The sequence below is a fragment of the Phragmites australis genome, chromosome 20 (assembly GCF_958298935.1).
Source record: "Phragmites australis chromosome 20, lpPhrAust1.1, whole genome shotgun sequence".
NCBI classification, from domain to species: Eukaryota; Viridiplantae; Streptophyta; class Magnoliopsida; order Poales; family Poaceae; genus Phragmites; species Phragmites australis.
Window position 1 is genome coordinate 22,695,593 of NC_084940.1, and position 18,521 is coordinate 22,714,113.

Consider the following 18,521-nt stretch of genomic DNA (forward strand, 5'->3'; position numbering starts at 1 on the left):
TGACATTATATTTGGTTCTACTAACAAAATGTTTTGTGAAGAGTTTAGTAGGATTATGACCAAGAGGTTCAAGATGTCAATGATGAGTGAACTAAAGTTCTTCCTAGGATTTCAAATCAAACAACTCAAGGAAGGAACTTTTATTTGTCAAACCAAGTATATCAAGGACATGCTTAAGAAGTTTGACATGGAGAATGCCAAGCCCATCAAAACCCCAATGCAATCAAATGGGCATCTTGACCTAAATGAAGAAGGCAAGGTCGTGGATCAAAAGGTATATCGTTCCATGATTAGCTCTTTACTCTACCTTTGTGCATCTAGGCCCAAAATAATGCTTAGTGTGTGCATGTGTGCAAGATTTCAAGCCGCTCCAAAAGAGTGTCATTTAATGGCCGTTAAGAGAATTCTTAGATATTTAGTTCATACTCCATACCTTGGCTTATGGTACCCTAAAGGTTCATCTTTTGAACTTATCGGCTATTTTGACTCCGATTATGCCGGTTGTAAAGTGGATAGGAAGAGTACATCCGGGGCTTGCCAATTCTTGGGTAGGTCCTTGGTGTCTTGGTCATCAAAGAAACAAAATTCCGTAGCCCTATCCACCGTCGAAGCCGAGTATGTTGCTGCGGGCGCTTGTTGTGCTCAACTACTTTGGATGAGGCAAACATTGAGAGATTACGACTACAATATGACCAAAGTCCCACTTTCGTGTGATAATGAGAGTGCCGCCAAAATAGCCAACAACCCCGTACAACACTCAAGAACCAAACACATAGACATTCGTCACCACTTCTTGAGAGACCACTCAACCAAAGGGGATATCGATATTCGCCATGTGAGAACCGAGAAACAACTAGCCGATATCCTCACAAACCATTAGATGAGCAAAGGTTTTGCGAGTTGAGATGTGAGCTTAATATCCTAGATTCTTGCAACGTGGCTTGATATATTGCATACAATTGATTATTGTAGATTTATAGTTTTTGTAGATATAGGTTTGCGAAAACTCTTGTATGCTATTTTTGAAAAATTTGATTCTTTGATCTTTGGATCATGTTTTGTTACTTGTGATCATAGTTATGCAATGTTGCTTGTTGGCTGATCACAAGTGGTAAATATTTTTCTCATTTGTCCAACAATCCATCCATCGTTGAATCTCAGCTCTTAATCCAATCTGCAAATTCTCTAGAACCCGGAATGTCTGGGCTAGGCCGGAGTATCTGGGAACTGATACTGTTCTGCGAGTTTTTGGTTCTATAGAGTTGATAGAACCCGGAGTCTCCGGGTCCACTCAGAGTATTCGGATTCTGTCACTCAACTTGGAGGGTCCCGGTCACCCTCCGAGAAAGGCTCTCTGTTTGGACTCAAGACTCCACCTGGAGTCTCTGAGTTAGGCCGGAGTCTCCGAGTTACCCAGTTTATACAGAGACCCGAACAGTTTTTCTTCTCTCTTCCATCTATTCAACTCCTTCTTCCTTCCCTTCACCGTGAGAGGAGAGCTCCGGCGATCTCAAGCCTTGTCCAAGGAATTTTGGAGAACTTCTTGGAATCTTCATCATCTCTAGGTCGGGATCTCCGACCCTCCCTCCGGATCGATCTTCCGTGCTCTTTTAGCCCTAAAAGGTACCTCTCACCTGATCTCTCAATAGTTTGATCTAGAATCAAATCCCTTTGGTGAAGATGTTCCTTCTTCTCCCTAGAATCATTTCCTAGAAAGGGTTTTGCAATGTGGAGGAAGAATCGTTCAAACCCTAAACCTTTGCCCCGGGGTCGGGCTACCCGGAGTATCCGGGTTGGCCTGGATACTCTGGGTCTGTTAGACTTGACAGTCTACATTCAGTTCTAAATTCTTTCTCTAGCGATCCTTGTCCTTTCTCTTATATTTCTTTCATGTATACCTCAGGACCTTTGAGATGGATCGGAACAAGGGACATAGCTATGAGAGGAGAAAGAAGCACAAGAGTGACCCACAAACTCAAGGGAAAAGTGATGTTCCTCCTCCGCATTTTGAGTCAAGCGTCATTTGGATCGAGGAGCAGGCACAATCTGAAAATGTGCCTCATGGGTTGACTAAACTGCAAGCTATGAGGGCAAGGGGTACACCAAGTACTTTCAGAGGAAGGGGAACAACCCCTGTGACAGTAGGAAGAGGCAAAGGGAAAGCCATGGATGCCGGTTCTAGTGTCCACAGACAAGAAGAAATTGAAGAAGAGAATATTGTGTTAGATCCTCTGAAGCTGCACAGACCTTACATAATTCACTCGGTAAATCAAATGCCAAGAAAAATGGTTGACTATATGAAGAAGGCTGCTAAGTGCAAAAGGACAGAAATGATGATCCATATGAGTATGAGAAGAGCGTGGTAGATCCACGTTTTTGGAATGAGTTTCACGCTGATTTCTATGAAAGCATGATTCTCAAAAAGAAGAATCCTGTCACACCAATGCAATGGATAGATTGGGATTACATGGAGAAAAAAATGACCCAACTTTCAAGGCAATCATTGTAGCTTGTGAAGAAAAGAAGATCAAGAATTTCATGAGCTTGGACTGGAGTGTGGAAGTCATTCCACAATTTTATGCGACTCTGTCCTACGATCACGAGGAAAACCAATCCATGTTTTGGATGATAGAAGGAGAGAAGTACAAAATATCTTATCAAACCTTTGCTCACATTTTTGGATTCGATGTTCGTGATTTGCATAACACAAAGATCCATAATGAGAATCAACTGTCTCTAGATGATATGGACTTCAAGTATTTGGATCATGAAAGGGTGATTCATGGCACGACAACAGGGATGAAGCCCTATTACAAGTACTTAAACAATTTATTTCGCCTCACATTGAATCCCAAGGGTGGTGATGCTACAAATGTTCAAGATATATCAAGAAACTCGCTAGCTCAGATGTCAAATGTGGGCGAAACTTTCAGTGTAATTGATTTTGTTTGGGAGGAAATTCACACTACCTCATACACTCCCAACAAAAGTTGTGCCTATGCTCCTTACATCATGTATATGATAGAAAGGGTCAACAAGAAAAATTTCTTCAAGGAAGTTAAGCATGAACCATATCGGATGAGGATTGTGAGCACTAGGTCATCTCCTCCTCATTCTCCTCCACCTGCAGCTCCAAGTGCACAAAGAATGGCTCTCAAGCGTGTACCATCCTCTCGTGGCTCTTAATCATTTATAAAGAGTGCACTCAAGGCCATCTTCCGAGTTTGCACTCACAATGCTACTCAAATCCGAGAGACCAAAGTAAGGATGAGGAAGATAGAGGCAAGGCAAAAGCAGATTCATACTCATCTGGGAATTCAGCCACCTTGCTCTCCAATTATAACCGAAGAAGAAGCTAGTGAGCCAGAATTCGAGAATCCATGGGCTTGGTATGATGAAGCCCAGACAGTTGCTGAGGGTCCTTCTCATGCCCAAAATGATGAGGAGACCAACGATGAAGAGGAGATGGAAGAAGCCGAAGTGAGCTATTCGGACAACAATGGTGATGGAGACGGATCCGATGATGATGGAGACGACAACTTTGAAGAGGATAGCAGCTAGATCTTTCTTTTTCTTCTCTTTCTTTTTGGTGCTTGATGCCAAAGGGGGAGAGAAATCCTTGTGTCCTGTCTTGCTTCATTATTAAACTCTTCATCGTTTCCGTTGGATATTTGAGACATTTGTAATAGTTGTGTTGAACTATGTGTGGTGTGCTTGTAGTTGAACCTTTTTAAATTCGTAAGACTATATTTGTGTTAGTGTGATACCATAAGTTGCTTGATGTAATGTTTGTTTCTCTCTTTCTTAGGTTTTGTGGTATATCTTGTCATATGCATCACAGATATACATGTTCACTCACTTTTGCACCCCACGAATTCTAAGATATAGGGGGAGCTCTCGCAAAATTTCTTTAAATATGTGCATTTGATCTCAAATTCATATTTCAAGTCAATGCACACATTTAGGGGGAGCTCACCGTATACCTTAAAATTCAAAATCCATAAATTCTATTATCCTTTGTAAACTGTAATCGGGTTGTCATCAATCACCAAAAAGGGGGAGATTGAAAGTGCATCTAGGCCCTTTGTGGGTTTTGGCTAATTGATTACAAATGATTAAGGGACTAATGAGTTTATTGAGTTTATGAACAGGTTTTTAGTCCCACTGAAAAGGTTAAAAGAAGTCGACGTCCCTCAAAAAGAAAAGAGAAGCGGCATGAAGAAACTCATAGGGTTCAATTTATTTTACTTTTGAATTTGAGTTTAGGAATATCATACTATAAAGAGGGATGTATTTTGGTAGTCTTGCTAGTGTCTCAGTGCTCAAAGTATCTTGTTAAAACCTAATTTTGAGAGACACAATCACTCACGGACACCGGGAAAAAGGGCAGAGTTGTTTGAGCCCGGAGTCTCTGGGTTAGTCCGGAAACTCCTGATTCTGTTAAGTGTTCCGGAGTCTCCAAGTGAGACTCTAAGAGAAGGTCTCTGTCTAGCTTTAAGTCTGAGCCCGGAGTCTCCGGGTTAGCCTGGATACTCCGGAGTGTGTAATTGCTCCGGAGTCTCCGAGTGAGACTCCAAGAGAGAGTCTCTGTCTCGCTTCAAAGCCTGAGCTTGGAGTCTCCGGGTTAGCCTGGATACTCCAATGTCCCGGAGTCTTTGAGTGAGACTCTAAGAAAGAGTCTCTATCTGTCGTGGGTGTTGGGATCGAAGTCCCAGACAAGGCAGGCCTTCAGAAGTGGAGGTATCGAAGATCCCTTAGAGTGACACGTACTGGAAGTGGAACATTTTTCAATTACCCCTTACGGTTACACTGTGGCTCTATTTATAGCCCGTACTTGGCAATCACGGGTCCCGTTTACATATCTTACCCCCTAACCTTCTACATTCCCGTAATATCCGGGGGCAATATGGTACAAATGAGCATGATCCCATAATTACAATAGTACCCAGGACAACCGTAGTCGGACCCACTGTTGAGCTGGCCATCCATTCGAAGGGTGTCGAAGCCTTCTTTGTCCGGCCACATGCCAGGCAACCTTCGCCCCCGGCGAAGATCAGGTTGTGCCTTCGCTCGTTCCAAAAGATGCAGGATGCGAACGAGGCTTCGCTCGACAGTCGAAGTCGATTAGCCTCCACCTTCGCCGGCTTGGGGACCTAAGGGTGCGGGGACTCCCGCACCCTTCGACCAACTTCGCTCCCTGATCTCCGCGGCTGACGGATGAACTCCTGCAACAGTACGATAGCTATCACATAGCATCTCGAGTTAGGGGGTGGCGGGAGATGATCCCCAACAGTAGCCCCCTACTGGCAAGGTTTATCTTTGATAGGCCGAGCTTGTAGCCTTCGAGATATCTTAATGCCATCCCCCTTTGGCTTCTCGAAGTTTGCTGGATTGAATGCACGCTGTTAATTTTTAGATGTTGTATGTTGTTTTTTTTTCTTACTGCTCCTTAGCGGCGACGCAACGATCTTTATAACTGCCTGCATTTAATGTTCACAGTGGATGCCCGAGCATGGTTTTCGGTGCCGGTACAATTTTCGATGAGGGAAATTGTAACCGCCGCTGTCTTGCCCTATAAATACCGGGCTGCTGTCAAAAAATTTTCATCGTGCCCTTGCTAAAAGCTGTTGCTCTCGCACGAAGTCAGTTACAGTTTTTCGGACGCCTTAGACGAAGCCCCCGGTCGTCATCGTGCTGTTGAAGGAATTTCTTGGACTAGATGGCTCCAAAGCATAGATCCTCCCGACCGAAGACCTACAGGATTGGCCAGTCCAAAGTGGACGGCGAAGTTCTGGCTGGCCTTGTCAGAGAAGGTTTGATTAGCGATGTTTCGAAGGTCCGACTTCCCGGCAAACAAGAGATACCAGAGCCCGCCGATGATGAGGCTATTGTGTTTGTGCACTATTTTTGGGCTGGCCTTCGGTTTCCTTGTGACGAGATGGTGATCAAAGTATCAAAACTCTTCGAGGTCTATTTGCATCAATTGATCCCTAACGCCATAGTTAGAATGAGTCTCTTCGCCTGGGCCGCTCGCTCGGAGGGGGTTAAGGTGTCCGCTAGGGCCTTCACCGCCGCGCACCGACTGCACCACCAACCTAAGCCGGTCTTCACCCACGGAGTGCAGAGCGAGGCCCACTATGGGTGTCTGAACTTCGCCTATCACGCTGGCTTGTCTACGCCCGCGGTGGTGTACAAGAATAAGTGGCCTAGTGATTGGACTCAGTGGTGGTTCTACCACAAGGTGGAGGCCGAAGAATACCTTGTATCTAGATGCAAAGAAGTGAAGGGAAACCGTGCGCCAGATGTGAGGTTGAAATCATCGCAGCAAACTACCCTTGAAGCCTTCGCTTGGTGCGCGAAGCATCTTTCTACCCGTGACTTGGTGGAGGAGTTCTTGGCTGCCGGAGTCTAGCCCCTTAGCAATGGCTGGGTTATTCCAGAATTTGGGGACAAGGGGCCCGAGGGGCTTTGCCAGCCCCATCCTACTTTGGACGGCTTCACAGGTGACCTCTTGTCCGCGCATTTTTACATAATTTAAATTTCCTTGCCTAACGGTTATGATTTTTTCCAGATTTGTCAGTCGCCGAGGTGGAGGCGAAGGCTATAATGTTAGTCGGCAAGATTACACCTGGCGAAGCACAACTCTGTGGCGACCAGGGACTTACCCGAAGACTGAACATAATCTTTGAGTATTGAGGTCTGTCATATGCTGAACGACCGAAGATTGCCGCCATGCTGCAAAGTAGCGCGGGGGGCTCCCTAGCAGGGGAAGTGGGCAAAGAGGCCGTTGCTGGCCCTTCGACGAAGAGGAAGCACACCCAGCGGTCACCGAAGGTGGGCCGCACCAAGAAAGCTATTGCCCTCCGGAAAAGACAGCGCGAAGCTACGCCTGAGGTTTTTCACACAGAAACGTCTCTGGAGGGCTCTGGTGCTTCGCGCGACATGGCCCGTCGGGAGAGTTCTGAAGGCGCGTAGGAGGTCTAGGCGTCGAAATCATTGTTTTGCTCGCACGTTGATCTCCCAACATTAATTCTGAATGATGACGAGGAATTGATAGAGGCAGGCGCAATAACCGAGCCTGCCATTCCGGAGGAGCCCGAGGCCAAAGGTGCCGACGATGTGGAAGTGGCGGCGTACTCATCGCCCTCATCACCTTCGAGCTCATCTTCCGAGACCGAAGAGTCAACGCCGAGTACTTCCCACCGTGGAGGGAAGGGTTTGATGGGTCTCGGCGGGCTGCTCGATGCGGATGCCATTGCGCCTGAGCGTTGCGGCCCGCCGCTTTTGAGCCGAGTATCGGGGAGGTCAGTGATGCGAAGAAGATGTTTGGTACCTTCGTCCTTCCTGAACTCGAGATTCCGCTTGCCTAGAAGTCGACAAGCGAGCTGATCGATGCATCTGATGTGGCTATAGCGAAGGTATATCATTTATTTTCTTACATTAAAAAACCTGGTATTTTGCTGACTTGTATTCGACACTGCAGGTTTTGCTCCTCTCACGAGCTCAACGCAAGCAGGCTGAAAAATCCAAAGCCCGGGCCCGAAGCGCTCAGGCCCAGATTGACTTGTTGCAAAAATGGGCGGAAAAAGCTGAGGGCCAGAAACACGAGATGTCACGGCGAGCGAAGGATGCCGAATTACGACTGGAGCAGCTTGAAAGGGAGGTTAGCACCCTTCGCTCGGAGAAGGGGATTGCGGACAGCGAAGTAAGCTGTCTTCGCCAAAACCTACAGTCCTCCGAGGTGCAAGTGTGCAAATTGCAAGCACTTTGCGCGTCGGAGAAGGAGAAAGCGGAGCGGCTGAAGTCTCAATTAAGTGAAGCGAAGGCTTATAACAAAGATGCTCTTAGTGTCATTGGGGAGCTTGAGCCGAAAGCGATCGCCGCGTGTGAAGCAATCAGTCATACCTTCGAAGGTATTGGTGCCTCGGCGACTCCCCCATCAATCGAACTTGTGGGGCTGGGTGGACTTATTACTTGGATCAACGAGACCAGTGGTAGCCTCCTTCCTGCCGCGCAACTTTACGGTGACTTCTGCGTGATATCGAGCTCGAGCGGTATTGGCATGCGAAGTGTAGGTCATATGATGATATGAACGCTAGGACAAAAGCGTTTTGGAAATTCGTTAGTCCTTCGACGCTAGCTAGTCGATGAACTGAACGGAATCTGCATCGTGCAGTGAAGGGAGACGTTGAAGGCACATCGGTGCTCCTTGAGCCGAAGATTGAACCTCAGGACGAAGAGCTAGTTTTGCACCGACCGCAAATTTGCTATCGCCGTGGTCCCTCTTCGCAGGTAGTGAGGCGCAGTGGTAGCGATGACGATATCCCTATGTCGCTGTCATATTGTACTCAAGTTGGGGCCCATCTGGCCCCAACGTCGCATTTTCATGCCAGCGAAGGCATTTCTTTTCAATTTTCTTTCAGTCGTTTGTATAAGGATTTTGTCGATCCAAATGTTGATTATGATGCGGAATATCAGTTTTGTATTTTGATTTGTTCTTTTGTTATACTTTTAGTGGCATGGCGCCCGAAGCGTTTTCTGCAATTCGAGGCATTCTGAATCTCTTTAGTTGGGTCTTCGGGTCATACGTACTTAGCGAAGCCGTCCCCCCGAATTTCGCCGTAGTTTCCTGCGATTGCATGGGGCTACTATTTTTATTTTATTTTATTTTTTAAAACGCCGTCCCCACCCCCCCCCCCCCCATTTTTAGTCGCAGGTAACTTCGGCCTGGGGAGGGGGGTCAAGCACTCTTGGCTCCCGATTTTTAGCTTCGAAGGCTTGATTTTACTTCATCTCGGGGGCGGTTGATATTTGCACCCGAGTTATTTGCGAAATTCACTGCTGTTTCTTTGGTCAGGCGATACCTCGTTTTCGCCATCGAAGGTATGTTTTTTTTCTTCGGTGCGGAGGTGGTCACTATTAGCCCCCGTCTTTTTGATGAAGTGGGCTGCCGTTTCGTTGGTCCAGCGAGGATTCATTTTTTCTCCCGAAGGTTTGTTTTTTCCTTCGGTGCGGGGGTAGGCACTCTTAGCCCCCGACTTCTGGCAAAGTGCGCTGTCATTTTGCTGGTTCCGCGACACTTCATTTTTTCTCCCGAAGGTTTGTTTTTTCCTTCGGTGCGGGGGTAGGCACTCTTAGCCCCCGACTTCTGGCGAAGTGCGCTGCCATTTTGCTGGTTCAGCGACACTTCATTTTTTTCTCCCGAATGTATGTTTTTCTTTCGGTGCGGGGGCAGGCACTCTTAGCCCCCGACTTCTGGCGAAGTGCGCTACCGTTTTGCTGGTACAGCAACACTTCTTTTTTTTTTCTCCCGAAGGTATTTTTTTCCTTCGGTGCGGGGGCAGGCACTCTTAGCCCCCGACTTCTAGCGAAGTGCGCTGCCATTTTGCTGGTTCAGCGACACTTCTTTTTTTTCTCCCGAAGGTTTGTTTTTTCCTTCAGTGCGGGGGCATGCACTCTTAGCCCCCGACTTCTGGCGAAGTGCGCTGCTGTTTTGCTGGTTCAGCAACACTTTGTTTTTTCTCCGGAAGGTATGTTTTTTCCTTCGGTGTGAGGGCAGGCACCCTTAGCCCCCTAGCGGTTTTTGTAATCCCGCGAAGGTCGCAAGTGTACGTTTGTTTGCTTACACTTCGCACCGCGTTCTAGTCGTCGATTGGTGCGCCAATCTACCTTTAGGCTGGCGCATTTCAACGATAAACTACTAGTACTCGAGACAAGCAACATTTTTTTGGGGGTGGTACTATCATTGTTTACATGGGTTTCTGCCTCGTTAAAAACCTCACCCCCTGGTGAAGGGGTACCCCTGTGAGGAAAAGAGTGCAATACCCTTACAATGTGATTACAAGGAATACTACGAAATTAAAAATTACATTGGAGTCTCGGACTTTGGTTGCCGACCTTCAGGCGTAGAACTTGCGAAGATTGTCTGTGTTCCAGGTGTGCGGAAGCTCCTCACCTTCCATATTAGCTAAATGATATGAGCCAGGTCTCAGAGATCTTTTAACTATGAAAGGGCCATCCCATTTACTCTGAAGTTTTCCAACCGATGCTATTGTACCAAACCTTCGCAGCACCAAGTCTCCGGGGTGAAGGTCTTTTCGGATACATTCCTATCTCTCCATTTTCTTGTCTCTTTTTGATAACTGGCCAAATTTTTTGCGGCTTGCAATCTTACTTCTTCAAGGAAATCTTTCGCTGATAGTTCTTCGCATTGGTCTGGTTCATTCCCGACCCTGAATGATTTTGTTTTGCATTCCTCTGGAGTCATGGCCTCTTCACCGAAGAGGAAGCGAAATGGCGTGTATCTCGTTGGTCTTGCAACCGTTGTTCTTAATGACCATAGTACCTTGGGCAGTTCTTCAACCCACCTTCCTTTTGGAAATCTGTGAAGACGCTTCGCGACCCCAGCGAAGATGATGCCATTTGCTCTCTCAACTGCGCCATTAGATTGTGGGTGGTATACTGATGCAAAAATTACTTTTATGCCCAGACCATTACAGAAATCTCTAAAACCCGCGCTATCGAACTGAGTGCCATTGTCCACGGTTACTTCGCTTGGAACCCCGAAGCGGCACACAATATTCTGCCATAGGAATTTCTATATGTTTCTTGACGTTATGCTCACAAGTGGCATTGATTCTACCCATTTTGAAAAGTACTCTACTGCCACCACCGCATACCGCAAATTCCCTGGGGCTAGCAGCAGCTGCCCAACAATGTCAATTCCCCATCGCCGTAATGGCCAGATCGGTGGAATGAGTTGTGTCTTTGTCGTTGGTCTGTTTGATCCCTTCGCCCAGAATTGGCACTGTTGGTAACTTCGAACCAGTTGGTCCGCATCATTTACAGCCGTTGGCCAATAGAAGCCCTACTTGTATGCTTTTCTGACCAAAGCCCTTGTTCCGATATGAGAACCGCACAACCCGCTGTGAATTTCGCTTAACAGTTGTTGGCCTTCTTTCTGAGATATGCATCGCAAGAATGGTGCGCAGACTCCTACTTTGTACAAATTGTCATATATGACTTTATAATTTCTGGCCCTCCGAGCCATGCACTTTTCTTCGACCTGATCTTCAATATCTCTCTGACCCCGCAGATATGCCATTATTGGAAAACGCCAGTCTTCGCTTTTGATTGTCGCAACCAGGCGCGTTTGGTTGAAATTGTCCTCGAGGGCCGGTTCAGTTAGCTTCTGATAGAAAACGTCTGGAGGCATAGGCAGGTTCTGCGAAGCCGCTTTCGCTAGCTCATCTGCTTCGTTGTTATCATTTCTTGATACACTTTTGACTATGAATCCGATGAAGTATTTTTCCATTCTTCGCACTGTTGCTCTGTACTTGATCAGCTCTGGTTCCTTTGCTTGGAATGTTTTTTCAATTTGACTTGCTACGACCTTCGAGTCTATTTTGACAAGTATTCTCCGGGTTCCTAAAGCCTTCGCCTTGCGAAGTACCAGGAGTACAACTTCGTATTCCACCGTATTGTTTGTGGATCGGAACTCTAACCTGGCGGCGTATCGTAGCTTCGTCCCCGAAGGTGAAAATATTACTGCCGAAACTCCTGCTCCTGTAGCTCCCCAAGCTCCGTCGCAATACGCGGTCCAGACAGGTTCTGGTGGTTTGTCATCCGAGGCTTCGGTTAAAGGTGTCCATTCTGCCACGAAGTCTGCCAGCGCCTGCGATTTTAATGATGTTCGTGCCACAAAAACGATCACGAATGGAGCGATCTCCGTTGCCCACTTCACTATTCTTCCGATGGCTTCTTTGTTTTCGAACATGTCGCGAAGGGGTAAGGAAGTTGGTACTGTAATCTTGTGAGAAGTGAAATAGTGGCGGAGCTTGCCGGATGCCATTACTAGTGCATACGCTACTTTTTCCAACTCTGTGTATGACTTTTTTGGGCCTGCTAGTGCTTCGGATACATAATACACAGGTGCTTGGCGCAGCCTATTGTCTTCGGGTTTTTCCTGTACAAGTACAGCGCTGACTACCGAGGGGGATGCCGCTATGTATAACAGCAAATCTGTGCCTGGATCTGGGCTGGTCAGTGCTGTAAGCTTCGTCAAGTAGATTTTTAACTCATCGAAGGCTACCTGCTGCTCCGCACCCCATTTGAAAGGGTCAGAACTTTTTAACACCTTGAAGAATGGTAGACTTCGCTCGGTAGACTTTGCAATGAACCTGTTCAATGCTGCTAGCCTTCCTGCCAAGCGTTGTGCTTTCTTTCTATTCTATGGCGGTTTCATATCTAAAATTGCTTGTATCTTCTGAGGATCCACTTCGATGCCTCTTTTCGACACCAGAAACCCTAGGAGTCTTCCGGATTGCACTCCAAAGACGCATTTTTTGGGGTTTAATTTTAAACCCGCTCTTCGTAGATTATCGAAGGTTTCCCGGAGGTCTTCGATGTGTTGGCTCCGCCTGGTACTTTTGACTACTATGTCATCAACATAGGCCAATACATTTTGTCCCAGCTGCGGCTTTAATACAGCCTGCACCAACCTCGTGAAGGTTGCTCCAGCGTTTCGGAGTCCGAAAGGCATCCTTATGAAGCAGTATGTTCCAAAGGAGGTTCTGAAACTCGTTTTGTCTTCGTCTTCCTTCGCCATCCATATCTGATGGTACCCTACATAAGCATCTAGGAAGCTTAGCATCTCGCAGCCGGCCGCAGAGTCTACTAGCTGGTCAATTCTAGGCAGTGGAAAGTCATCCTTGGGGCAAGCTTTATATAAGTCTGTGAAGTCAATGCACATTCTCCACTTTCCATTGCTTTTTCTTACTAACACAGGGTTGGCCAGCCACTCTGAGTGCATTACTTCGCGTATGGCTCCGGCATCAAGCAGTTTTTCTAGTTCAGCCTTCACTGCTTCTTCTCTTTCACCCGAAGCTTTTCTAAGCTTCTGCTTCCTTGGCTTCGCTTTGGGGTCCACATTTAGCTTGTGCTGAATGATTTTCCGACTTACTCCTTGCAGGTCTCTGGGGGACCACGCGAAGACGTCGTCGTTGTCGCGAAGGAACATTACAAGTTGTTGCTGATCCTCTGCCGGAGCCTCTGCTCCTATTGTGACATTTTTATCTTCTTTTTCATGATTTAGTTGTACTATTCTGGTAGCTCCTTCTGGTGCAGCCTTCGCACATTTCCCTATATTTGGCTGGTTGTGGCCTGCTTCGCGACCCGTCGAAGGGTATGCGATGTTGTGGACATTTCTTCTTCCTGGAGCTATTCCCACTTCGATTCGCCTAGCCACTCGCTGATCTCCCAACACCTTTATGACTCCTTCCGGGCCAGGCATCTTCATGCACAAATATGCGTGGTGTGGTATTGCTCCAAATGTATTGAGAAATCCCCTCCCAAATATCGCATTGTACGGGTAGCTAATGTCCACCACATCGAAGGTAATTTCTTCTGTGTGGAAATTCATCTACTCGCCAAACAACACTGGGATTGTTATTTTTCCCAGAGCGTTGATTGTGTTTCCACTGAAGCCTAGTAACGGCGATCCAGCTTGCTTTAAGTCACTTCTTCGCAGCCCCATTTTGTCAAAGGTGTCAGCGAAGATAATGTCTGCGGAGCTTCCTCCATCGATCAATATCCTATGTACTTCATTTCCTGAGATGTTCGCGGTAATGACGAAGGCATCTGTGTGCGGATAATCTAATACCCTCATATCTTCTTGCGAGAATGTAATGGGAATGCTGGACCATCTTGAATTGATGTACGTTGGTCCCACTCCGACGTGGTTGACCCTTCGCACGTATTCTTTTCGTTGTCTCTTGGATTCCGTTTGCTGGCTGGACCCCCCTGAAATGGCCAGCACCACATTGTACCCATGGTTTATAGTGTTGACTGATTTGCTACTTTCTGGTGGTGCCTCGATTGTGGATCTTGGCTGTGGCGGGGGTAGGTCGCCCCGAATGTTCATTTGCCTAGTTGGATCAAATTGAGCTGAAGGTGCGGGTGCATACTGTGGTGCTGGAATTTGCTGCCATTGGTTCGGAAACACCACATTCTGACTGTGGTTTTGCCACCCTTCGCTTCTTGCGAAGCTTGTTGCACGGTGAATTGTCCTTCCGTTATCGGCCGACTGCTTCGCTAATCTTTCTTTCATAGCCACGACCTGTGGGAATGTTTAGTCTGGTGGCCGGCTCCTTCGCCATGCAGCTCGCAGTAGAAGGTTGCCGGGTCGTGCGGAGCTCGTCCTCCTCTACCTCCGCGGCCTCTTCCCCTGCCCGCTCAACCTCCTCTATTGGACAAATTGTTGGCTTCGCACGATCCTTGGACAGCTTCGGGCGGGCTGGGGTTGATCTGATTGACTTCTTCTTGGCTTGGATAATCAGAGCCTTTGGGTTTTCTTGGACGGTGAAGTCTGTCTCTATGATTGCCACCACCCGCCTCTTTAGGTGGTGCATGTTTTACTTTGGAGGCCGTTAATTCATTTTTCCTTCGGAGATGATCGAGCTCAGACCTTGCGTATTCTTCCATCTTGTTGAGCAGCTCCTGGACGCTTGCAGGTCTTTTTCTGCTGAGCTTTCCTGCCAATAGCACCCCTCTGATGCCCTGTATTGTGGCATCAATGATCGTATCTTCGCTCAACCCCTTCGCCTGACAACGTATGTGTACGAATCGGCGCATATAGCTCTGTAAAGTTTCTGTTGGTTGCTGCTTCACCGCGAAGAGGTCAGTTGCGATGATGTTGTCTGCCCGGTTCCCCTGGAAGTTGTTGTACAGTGTAGTGCGTAGCTGTTCCCATGAATATATGGATCCCGGGGGTAGGGCGGAGTACCATGACTTTGCTATTCCCTTTATCACCAATACAAAGGCCTTCGCCAAGGTTATACCGTCTCCCCCGGCTGACTCTATAGCTGCCTCGAAACTCATGACAAATTCTCTTGGATCTAATTCTCCATCAAACATAACCACTCTGGGCATCTTGAATCCTAGCGGCCATGGCTGATTTTGCAGGTCCATTGCTAGGGGTGACTCCGGATCTCCCATGGAAGGTCTTCGCCGAACTTCTTGTGAAGCTCGTATCAAATCTCCTGGTGGCGTCGGCCGGCGAGACATGCCCTCCGCTTGGTGGAGTATATCGATTTCCTCTTGGATCTTTTCCAATGTTTTTCTTGCTTCGTCTGCCCACCTGCGATACTCTGCGGCTTTCCAGCTCGCTGCTAGGCCATCCGACATGCGCTTCTTGTGCGCTAGCTGCCTTTCCAACTCCTCGACTTCTAGCCTTGCATTTCTTTCTTCGTTTGTTTCTTCCTCATGTTCAAACTCCGTGAAGTCGCCGAGTTCCTCCCATTCTTCGTTCCGCCCCCTTTCACCTTCTTTTTCTGGAAGATCAAAGCGAGTGCTATCCATTGGTTCCATGATCGGCATTTGCTCCGTGTCCACCCGAAGTGCGTCGTCATGTCAGCCATCGGGAGGTTGTTGTCGCCCTGTATCAACTTCGCAATGCCACTCTCGTCCAGCCGAAGCCCCCCCCGGCTAAAGCATTACTTGATCTCGGTACGGCCGAAGTGGTTCTGTCGGCCGAAGGTCCGACCGCGACTGGGGGTTCCAGTAACGCCTCCGCTGCTCCGGGTGGCTTCGCTTTCTTCTTGGGTGGCATGCCTTCGTGGGTTCGATCCCGTGGATGGCACCAACTGTTGGGATCGAAGTCCCAGACAAGGCGGGCCTTCGGAAGTGGAGGTATCGAAGGTCCCTTAGAGTGACACGTACTGGAAGTGGAACAGTTTTCAATTACCCCTTACGGTTACACTGTGGCTCTATTTATAGCCTGTACCCAGCGATCACGGGTCCCGTTTACATATCTTACCCCCTAACCTGCTACATTCCCGGAATATCCAGGGGCAATATGGTGCAAATGAGCATGATCCCATAATTACAACAGTACCCAGGATAACCGTAGTCGGGCCCACTGTTGAGCTGGCCATCCATTCGAAGGGTGTCGAAGCCTTCTTCGCCCGGCCGCATGCCGGGTAGCCTTCGCCCCCCGGCGAAGATCAGGTCGTACCTTCGCTCGTTCCAAAAGATGCAGGATGCGAACGAGGCTTCGCTCTACAGTCGAAGTCGATTAGCCTCCGCCTTCGCCAGCTCAGGGACCTGTGGGTGCGGGGACGCCCGCACCCTTCGACCAACTTCACTCCCTGATCTCCGTGGCTGACGGACGAACTCCTGCAACAGTACGATAGCTATCACGTAGCATCTCCAGTAGACTTCGCGGTTCCCTTCGAGTTAGGGGGGGCGGGAGATGATCCCCAATAGTGGGTGCTAAAGCTGGAGTCTCTGAGTTTGTCCGGAGTCTCCGGGTCCTGATGCTTCCGGACCTTCTGGGCATCCTCTGAACTAATATCTTGGCCGTTTTTCTCAAGTGTTATCCAGAGTCTCCGGGTGAACCCGGATACTCCAAGTCAGTATAACGGCTAGTTCTAACAGGTTAGGCGCGTGTGTTTCTGTGCTACCCGGAGTATCCGGGTGAACCCGGATACTCCGAGTCTATCTGAAAAGCACAATAATGGCTAGTTTTGGGGGGAATGGTATAAATACCTCTTCACCCCCTCCATTCAATGCTACTGAGCTACCTGTGAACTAACTCTCTCAAAAGCATTCAATAGCCCTCCCAAACCTCTCTAGTGCTTGATCTTTGCAATATTTGAGAATTAGGGTTTGGGGAGTGAGATTTAGAGCAAGAGAGCAACAAGCAAACCTTTGAGCATTTTGAGTTCTTGCCAAGCTGCGATTTGCGTTCTTTACTCTTGAAGCTTCATGCTTCTAGACAGCAAGAGGTCACCCGTAGAGCACCCAATCTTTGTGGAGTGCCACGGGAAGTTTGTATTACCCGTGAATTGAGTAAGAACCCTAGCTCGATCTTTGTGGTCGCTTGGGTGAGGATAGGGTTGAAAAATACCCGACTCTTTGTGAGCTCCTCAACGGAGACGTAGGCACTTCTTGTGAGGTGGCCGAACTTCGGAAACAAATCTTGTCTCCATTTACTTTCTTGCACTTTACTCGTTCAAATTGTTATTTTGGGATTTGCCTCAATATTGTTGCTTGCGAGTATTTGAGTGCAGGTTATTGTTGAAAGGAGCATATACATCTTATAGAGACGGTGGTAACTCGTAGACTATATTAGACTTACTTAAATTTACTTTGATTTTGAATTCCTATATAGTCAGGATAATCCGGGTGAACTTGGATACTCTAGAACCCGGAGTATCTAGTTTGAGCTGGAGTCTCCAGACACTGTCTGATCTGCTGCATAGTTTTAATTTTCAGAAACGACTATTCACCCTCCCTCTAGTCGACATCAAGTACTTTCAGAAGGTGATGAAGTATCTCTTCTTTAATGAGATGTTCCGTTTTCCCCTTCGAAATATGGCCTAAGAGACAATGCCACAATTCTGATAAGGTCTCATTATATTCATTAACTTTGTTGCACACATTCAGGGATTCAAGGGAATGAATTATCTCAAGTCTATGGAGCTTGTCTTGGTGAAAACCATAACTAATAATATTATTATTATTATTTCCAAGTTTTGTTAGACATATTTTGTTCCCAAAAATACATTCAAAATCATAATCGTCCAAAATAGAAATAGAAATGAGATTCCTACTTAAGATGGGAACATAGAGTACATTATTCAAATAAAGGGTAAAGCTGTTATGCAACATTAATAGAAGATATTCTATTGCTTCAGCTTCAGCCTCCTTCCCATTAGCCATTGTAAGATTTCGCTCCCCCTTTCTTAGCCTCCCCACTTAAAGAAATCCCTGTAATGAATAGCCAAAAGGGTTTCATCAACAAAGGAAAACATATCATTATCCTTAAAGCGTGCATAGTCCTTCTGAACATGCCCATTTTTCATAGAAGCAGCATATGATCATATTAGGTTCAGCAAGTACAATAGGTAGTTTGGGCTCCTTAGGCCCTGACTTGCTTGATTCTCATTTAGAAGTGAAATGTAGCTTCTTATTAGGAATTACAATCCCCTTCAAACTTCCTTTTGTTGGTGTCTACAAGGTGTGCATAATCCTTCTTTCTGGCCTTCAGCATTTCCTCCTCTAAGACACACATGACAGTAAGTTCGCTCCTAGTCCACTTCTCTTTCTGAGTATTATAGTTAATCTTAAAAAGTCCAAACCCGGAAGGAAGCGAAGTCATAATGAAGTGGACCAGAAAGCCCTCAAATATATCCATCTCCATACTCTTAAATTTAGTGGCCATGTTATTCATCATCATGACATGTTCTCTCACATCGCTACTCCTATCATATTTGGTTTTCAACATTTTCATAATGAGTGTGCCGACGTAAACTTTTGAGAGCCTTTGAAATGCTACCCTATTGAGTCCAAGTATGTCTTAAAGCACTATGAATCCGGGATTTCTCCACTGATCCCAACAGTTAAGAACAAGCGCGACAGGGCAAACATTGCTTGTTGAACGGTGAAAAACACATCAAAATGAAAGGTTCTTTTAAGATTTGACGCATTTCTGCACATATGACATGCAAACAAATATCCGC